Below are 7,969 nucleotides of genomic sequence, written 5' to 3'. Positions count from 1 at the left end.
CCCTGTTACCCAAAAAGGAATTTATTAATTACTTTTTATTTTAGTCATAACTGATTTAAAAAAATTGTCAATGCATAATTTAAAAAGTGGTGAACTACATTACTTTTTACTTATTTATGCAAATCCACAGTCCTCAATCAAGAAGAGTTGTGACTCTCCCTCCCCCATGGCTCGGTAGCTGGTTCTTTATTATATGCCAAAATACAAACGTCATCAACTGTTACACCTCACAAGCGGGCATAATTAACAGAGTCTAGTGCGCTGACCAAGTTATAAAAACGACCTCACCCTTCTCTGATATCTACAGTAAAAAGTAAAACTCTCTCTGTAGAGGCAGAGGACCTGGTCTTTTGGTGTGGAAGTTATCCTCTGTCTAGTGAGTGGTGTTGCTTGGACCTTGTCAGCAACCAGGTTTCAGTTCCAGCAGAGTTGTGCTTGATTCACTGATGCCGTTACTCATGTTATAGAAGCTGATGTATATCACTTTCTGAGGCAAAATCAACACGGGGAGAGTGTAACAGGGTTAAGCATGCTGAAGTGCTTTCACCCCTTTTTATCAACAAGAGCAGTGGACTGTGCAATGTTCAGAACTTGGGAGCAATGAGCGTATCTGGATGAACACTACACAGCACGCAGCTATTGTATAAGCCAGAATTATTTTTGTTCACAGTAATGAAAGGATTGCAAACATTGGCTCCAGAGATTCATCTCCGTTATGCTTTTGCTGGACAACTGTTTGGTGAGCTGTGACATTTCCCAGGGGTTTTCAAGTGAATGCATCCTTTCATCGCTGTTTTCTTGACTAGCCCATGGTAGCTCAGAATTCCTCTACAGAGGCATTTATCTCCTCTATCCCCCCACTCAGCCTACATACTATTTCTTCTTCTCTCCTCCACCACCTTTGCAGTTCCCAAACAGCTTCCTTCTGCCACTGTCAGACCTATTCATTGCCTATTACACCGATGTTAATACTTGCAAACTACATATTGAATCCTATGTCTTTGAGAAGTCCCATCTCTCTGGATGTATGTAGACTGTCGGCCTCCAAGGTTCTGCCTCCATGTAAAAGAGTAGTTGTCTCTCTGAGCAGTACATGTCAGTTTTTTTCACTAGAGGGTGGCTTAGGGACACCTGAGAGAGAAAAGCGCAGACACTTGTATGGCATTTCAAGAGATTGTTCTACAGCAGATGGTTTTTATTGGATTTCTATGTAAACAGGTGAAGAACACACAGTAAGGTGCCTAATCTTGTGAGGAGATCAGACCATTGTAGTCTCTAAGATGAGTTTCTTTGTGAAATTTGTCTTATGGTGAGACTGACTTACAGACAACTAGTACAAAGTTCATGGCTCATAACAAAAAGGTACAAAATAAGTCTTTAAAATGTTTCACCCCCACAACATGGAGAACATACAAACTCTATGCAGCTCTCATCCCAGGTCTAGAATTGAACCAGCTCTACAAAACAGCAATTCTAACCACTGTGACACCCTAGCACCCTGATTTTGTCTCCATTGTTGATTGCTGTAGATCTGTTCATCCTATTACATTTGTCTACTAGTGCATCACCGCACAGACCAGAAGATGAAAGTAAGCCCAAGCAAGGAGGTGCTGCAAAAACTGGTCTTTAATATCTTGTTTGTAATGAGGTAAGTGAGGTGATTGTTTACGTGCAGCTGGAACTGAACGTCTGCCAGAGCATGTAGTCACGGCGCTCGACAGATTGGCAGGTCAAGTAGAGACTCTGCCAGGATGCCACGGTGCTTCTAACTCTTTGTTCAATGTTCTGAACAGAGCTGTGACATTAATGAGAGGAAATGTAATACAAGTTAGTTGCAGTCATACCTTGTTGTAGCCTGATCTTTGACCTGAACAGGAACAGGTTAATATCTGCAGAGAAGATCTTACAGTAAAAAGTAGTTATAATAGTGTTGCTTTTCATCCTGAACTGTAGATAAAAGACTGATGCTGTAAAAGATGAAAGATGGCATTTTACGAGAAATGTCATGGTTTCTTCCCAAGTAGAGCTGCTAAACCTGGTGGTAAAACTGATCCAAAAAATCTGACCATCTCATTTCAGTTCTGAGTCTTGACTTAGCCTGATTCTCCCTAACCGATTGAGCTATTATTCTGTTTGTTAAATATACCCTTTGTGAGGTATGTTGGTACAATTCTGGTACTCTGTGGTTCTCACCACATCACAATATTCTGTGATGTTCTTTTTTACTTCTGGTGCATCTCTGTTCTGGAGTTTATTACTGTGGTGATCTCCAGGGTCAAAGTTTGTCTACTCACACTGAATTCAGAGTGCATATATTTATAAGGAAAATTTTTATTATTCTGTACTGATTTAAAAACTGTTGTTGCACAAAAAGAGAATATTCATTACATTTACAGTATTTACAGTTTGCTGTTTGATTTTGGCTTTTACTATGCAGAGCTCCTAGCTCTTTAACTGTAATGAGAAGCTCTGAACAAGCAACATGCCCATGATGTCGACAGTTGACTCTAATTGCTACTATTCTATGAGATCTGCATTCAGATCAGAAAGTCTTTAAGTATTTTTGGCCATTTATGTTGTGTAAATGGTTAATAAAGCAGTAGCTAAATATATGAAATTTCAGTTTTTCACTATGAAATATGTTAAATTAATTTTCAGCCAACACGGTGATATTTTCTTTATTCTTTTTCTTTATTTTCTTCTCTTTCCTGTGCTTGTTTCCTGTAGGGCACCAGGAAAATTATGGTGACAAGTTATGTAATGCTTGCCAGGCTTAGGTAAATTAGATATACAAAAACAGTATCAGTGAATGTTTGACAAAGAACCTTAAACAATTCTAGGGATTATCAAAGACTTTCTTCTCAACAGCTGATACTAAAATCAGCACAAAATATCCTCCACATTACTGCATGTTACAGGGTGAGTTCTTTAACTAATTGATAAGACAGTTCTCCTGAGCTTCACAGCCACCTTTCAGTTCAGTTTTTATTTATTTAAACATGTGCTGTCAGCTTTCACACTGTCACCAACTGTTTTATATTACTTCAGACAACTTGGCTTTAAAATTCCCGACTCTTGGGGTTGCTGGGGATTGTAATAATTAGATTCAGGAGTTGCTTATATTTACTCTGCTATTTCTCATCTCTAAGCTTGTGCTAAGCATTGCTGTCTCCTGGTAAAATAATGGATTAAAGGCCAATAGGGATGTGTCTCTGCTCTTAGCTAATAAAACCCTGGCTTACAACTGGCTGAATAACAGAGACTAGGAGAGCCGTTCAAAATGCTAATAAACATGTCTATATGCAAAGACAATAGTTTAATTCTTAAGTCTTTTTAAAATATTTTTTGTAATCCTATTAGCATAAACCAAAATTTTTACAATATTCAGGTTATAAAGAAACCCCCTTTCAATAATTTAGCTGTTACACTTTGTTTTGTGTGGGAACTGTTGAATTGTTTTTTGAGTAATAATTGTGTTGGGTGGAAATAAGAAATATTGGTGTGTGTAAAAACAGCTGTCTTCTGGCACAGATGAATGGTTGATCATCGTGGGCTATGGTGGGGGTTAGTATGGAGGGAGCCCAAGACTAGAAAGTGGGACAGCCACCCAGAATGCAAAGTGCAAAAAATGACCCACTGTGGTTCTCGCTCTGTAACCTCATTGAAGACATGAGTGTTACTAGTGGAAAGCTGAAAGAAATGTAAATCCTGATTGTTCTGTTTGGACAACCTCACCTCTGTTATTACTTAGTCAAGAGGTCAGAAGGTTTCAATTCTTTTAGCTACTGTATGATTAGACTAACTTAGTTGGAGGAGGAAAGGTTACGCATAAACCTGCTTAACTTACAGTGTAAGTGGAATAATTTTTCATTTTGATTTTAGCTATGCTGTCAATTTTAGCCTCAGGCCAGGGTGCGTTCAATTTCATCTGAAAAAGTTGTTTTTCTTTTTCTCAAACTATCAGACCAAGAAACTACATATATCAGCATTTGCTCTGTTTTACCAACTTTCAGACTTTCACAGGTATGTAACACTTGTATTGATAATTAGAATTTGTATTTATAGATTGTGTGGGTATTTGAATCCCTATAGCTAATTAAATATATTTTGAAGATTTTATTTTAATTCATGCTGTAGTTGAACAATTTAAATTAAAACTCCAATAAAAAGGATGAATGGGGTGTTGGAGTTGGTTGAGAATATAATTGCTATTGCAGAAACACTTTAAATGCCTACAGAACTGAGAGAGTCCACATGTAATGGATTAAAAAATGTCTTGACTACATACAGTAGGAATTCACCGGTAAAAGAACTACATTTTCATTGAACAGTGCTTTACATTTAGCATACTGAGGTATTTAAATAAGGTGCCTATACATTAGCTCCAGCATTACTGACTCCATCAATGTTGTGAGAGTGAATTTATCCTTACTCTTTTAACCAGAAGTATGTGTCCCATGGTGTGCAGGTCAGGGGATACATCAGGTGATGCATGAAATTAAAGTCAGAATTTATTACAGTTTTAATGAATCCATGTGCCTGAAGGAGGGCCTGCATGGGAACACACCGGGGACAACCTGGTGACCTGTGAGTGGAATCAGAACACACCCAAGCGAATTCCAGCCTCATCATATTACACCAAGCTTTACGCTGACCTGCTGTTCTGCAGCTGTGAATGTCACTTCACAGTGAGTAACGTTCTTCATAATGGATGATTGTAAGAATCAAGTGGCACAGATTGCATTATTAAAGAGACTGGTAAAGTAGTTCTTAATATGGAAAACAAGATGAACAAAATACTATTAAGCTTATTTTCTGTTACATCTTTCTCACCTTATTCTCAGTATAAATCTACTTGTCTTCTTACTAATAGGATCTGTTTAACACTGTTCTCTATGGACTTACCATTGCATTAAACATTGCTTTGCTGAAACTTTGCCCAAAGGGTACATGGTTAAACTGCTCCTTCAGGAAACTGTATGTTGAAAAACTACATTCACTGTCATTAATATAAAACTCAAGCATGAACATGTTTTCCATTGCTTATGTACTGAAATTAAAACATTCTGTATATTTTCTATTCTGGTGCTCAGACTCTTCACAGAATCATTTTCCACACAGATCTGCAGTAGGCATTTATACAGCATAATTTCAACTTTTCATCCCAATGACAATTACAATATATCACTATAAAGTATACTAAAAACAATGAAGAGAACTAAATGTATGCACACTCAGAACAAAAATATTAAGTCCATGGTCCCCAGTAACAGAAAACAAAAGTCCCCAAACTAACTAAAAATTAAACAGCACCATTGTCATTTATAAGCTTTGTCCTGTAACCCAGTGTGCCTTTTTTCAGCACACTTAAGAAACAAAACTCTGCATTGCCTCTTGATAGCATTTTCTCCTGTCCTGACAGTCCCAAACATTTTTGTCCCTTTTTCCTCCCCCCTACCTTGTCTCTCCACAACAAATACAGGCAGTCGAGCTAATTAATGAACTGACTGCAGTATATGCGTCTGACCAGCTATAAAGAGGCACTTTCCCTTCCTCCTTTGTCTCTTATGCTTCCTCTCCATTGCCGTATTCCTGCCTGTGCAGCACCCCAGTACAATTTAATGCATCACCATGTACTATACTTCAACTAAACATAACCCCCATCAAAGTGCTGCACTGTATCCACTTTTGCCACTCTGTGACATGAGGTCTGCGGTATTAAACTTTATGATAAAGATAAACAATGCAGTATTTGCATAACATCAATATAACCATAATTAATGATGCATAACTGTTCTTCGTAATGTTATTTTACCTGCAGTATAATCCTACATGCTGACTTGAGAAATCCCTGAAAAAAGATATATTTCTATGCCAAATTAAATCTACAGTACAAATACAAATATGTTGATGCAAAGAACTGTATTAATTAACAAGATTTATCACCATGATAATTTGACCTATTTTTTCTCATAAGAAATCAGCTTAATGATGCTGTAAAGTCACATAAACCTTCCCTGTTGCTGTAAAGAAACATTAAGTTGTTTTTTTTTCCCATCTGCCAAAGTGCAGTTAACTTCGTTTTTCATGAGATATTGGAGAACCTCACAGGTACAGTAAGCGGGATGATCTCACTGAGGTGTATAATGAGTGGAAAAAGCTCAGGCATGTTTCTGTAATGGGTTACTTGTGTTCTGTAAGTATAATTAACCTACAGTGCCAACTGAACATTTGGGGAATATCTACTCTGCAGGTACTGCATAAATGTGGGCCTTTGTACAGATCAGTTTCAAATCTGACATAATAAGGATTTAAAGGTAGACATTATTGTTATATACTGTGGTACAAAATAAAAAAGAACGCATTGTTATAATAGATTGGTTTAGTCAAATATCTGTGCATCCATTTTCTAACCCCTTCTTTCAATTCAGAGTCGCGACAAGCCTATCATGACAAGCAACGGACAGAAGGCAGCGACACACTCACACCTAGGGACAATTTTATCAGAAGCCAATTAACTTTCGAGGATGTTTCTGGACTATGGGAAGAAACCAGAGCACCCGGAGTAATTCACATGAATATGGAAGGGGAACATACTGTACAAACTCCACGCAAACCCCATGACCCCAGAACTAAGAGGCAATGCTAACTGTGTCACCATGCCACACTTAGTAAAATATATGAAATTAAATTACAAAAAATAGATTCAAAATAAACATTAGAGAGTGGTCAGGATATGGCTTTTCAGAGCATTAATGCAATCCTGGCAACATCGATGCACAGACCTGATTATCTCTTTGCTACAGGATGTGCCACCACTCTACTTGAGCAGCTGGAGTCACCTGGTAATGGCAGTATGGATAATTTTGCCTCAGTTATCCCCCTGAAATAATACTGGACTCGGGTCTGGAGCATGGTCATGGTAAGACCTCAACATGTATTTCTTTAAGTGATGCAATTACATTTCCAGAGCTGTGTGGTACATATAAATCAATACTACAGTACACTGCTCTAATTATGGCCACATCGTATGCTCTCTGAGTCACAGAAGATGATGATTTCATTCCTTAGTTGTCAACATGTTATCTTTGCCCTTAACAGCTTCTGAGCATGCATATCATTTTAATTTCAGACAGTGAGCTACTCTTAATCTACTGCCTGAAATTAAAATGATACAGTTATTTCTTACTGGAGTCTAAAAATGACCATGCACATGGATGTTTCAGTTCTTGTGATGAAGCCAGTGTGATGAATCTCTACCTTCTAGTGCATGACCTCATGTGCCACATTGAACTGATTTAATGTTTTTTGTGGACTATTTAGAAACACTTTATCTCCTTGAAATTTGGTAGAATTGGTAGAACTTCCAGTGATAGCAAGATTGGAGCACAAAGAATGATCTGCTACTTTACAGATCACAAGGTCCAGTATCAAAAGGATCATAGGATCTAATATTAAAGCTGCAGAGAGATCTAGAAGGATCACAACAGAGAGAGAGAGAAGCAGCTTGAGTAGAAAGCTTCTTTGATTGACAGGATAGCAGTGTGGGGAGTAATTTTTCAGTTAGAATAAAGTGTTGTTAAAAGATTTTGAATCATCTTTGTGTGCCTTAACCCTGCATAAGTGATTTCAGCCACAGAATGACCTAGTGGTCTTTGCATGTGGGAAAGTAAGGTAGAAGAGTTTGTATTCTGGATAAGGATCTTTCCCAGGACAGTGACAACCCAGTACCAGTAATTATTATGATGGATGTCCAGCACTAGTCCCTGGATGTCTTACAGAGAGCCATAGGCACATCAAGACATGTTTAAAGTCACAGTGCTAATCACTCAGAAGGAAGATCCCCCAATTAAAGATCTGCAAGGTGGGTACAAGAACTATATTTGATAACATCTCAGCCAATCACCGGACCCAAAAGATAAACTTTGCACAGACCGTTTAACAGATCATTATTTCAAAGAGCATAGTT

General features: G+C 37.9%; 1 long non-coding RNA gene across 1 annotated transcript; it reads left to right on the top strand.

Moving 5' to 3' along the window:
• The first annotated feature begins 3,943 nt into the window (after positions 1–3,943).
• LOC107079363 (uncharacterized) lies at positions 3,944–6,904 on the top strand. The gene is made up of 3 exons (XR_001480321.2): positions 3,944–4,023; positions 4,521–4,688; positions 6,807–6,904. It is a non-coding gene; the product is annotated as an uncharacterized lncRNA (long non-coding RNA).
• Positions 6,905–7,969: the final 1,065 nt, after the last annotated feature.

The sequence above is a fragment of the Lepisosteus oculatus genome, chromosome 17 (genome assembly GCF_040954835.1).
Source record: "Lepisosteus oculatus isolate fLepOcu1 chromosome 17, fLepOcu1.hap2, whole genome shotgun sequence".
Classification (NCBI taxonomy): Eukaryota; Metazoa; Chordata; class Actinopteri; order Semionotiformes; family Lepisosteidae; genus Lepisosteus; species Lepisosteus oculatus.
The sequence above is the reverse complement of the archived record's forward strand: the minus strand, read 5'-3'. Positions and strand labels throughout refer to the sequence as shown.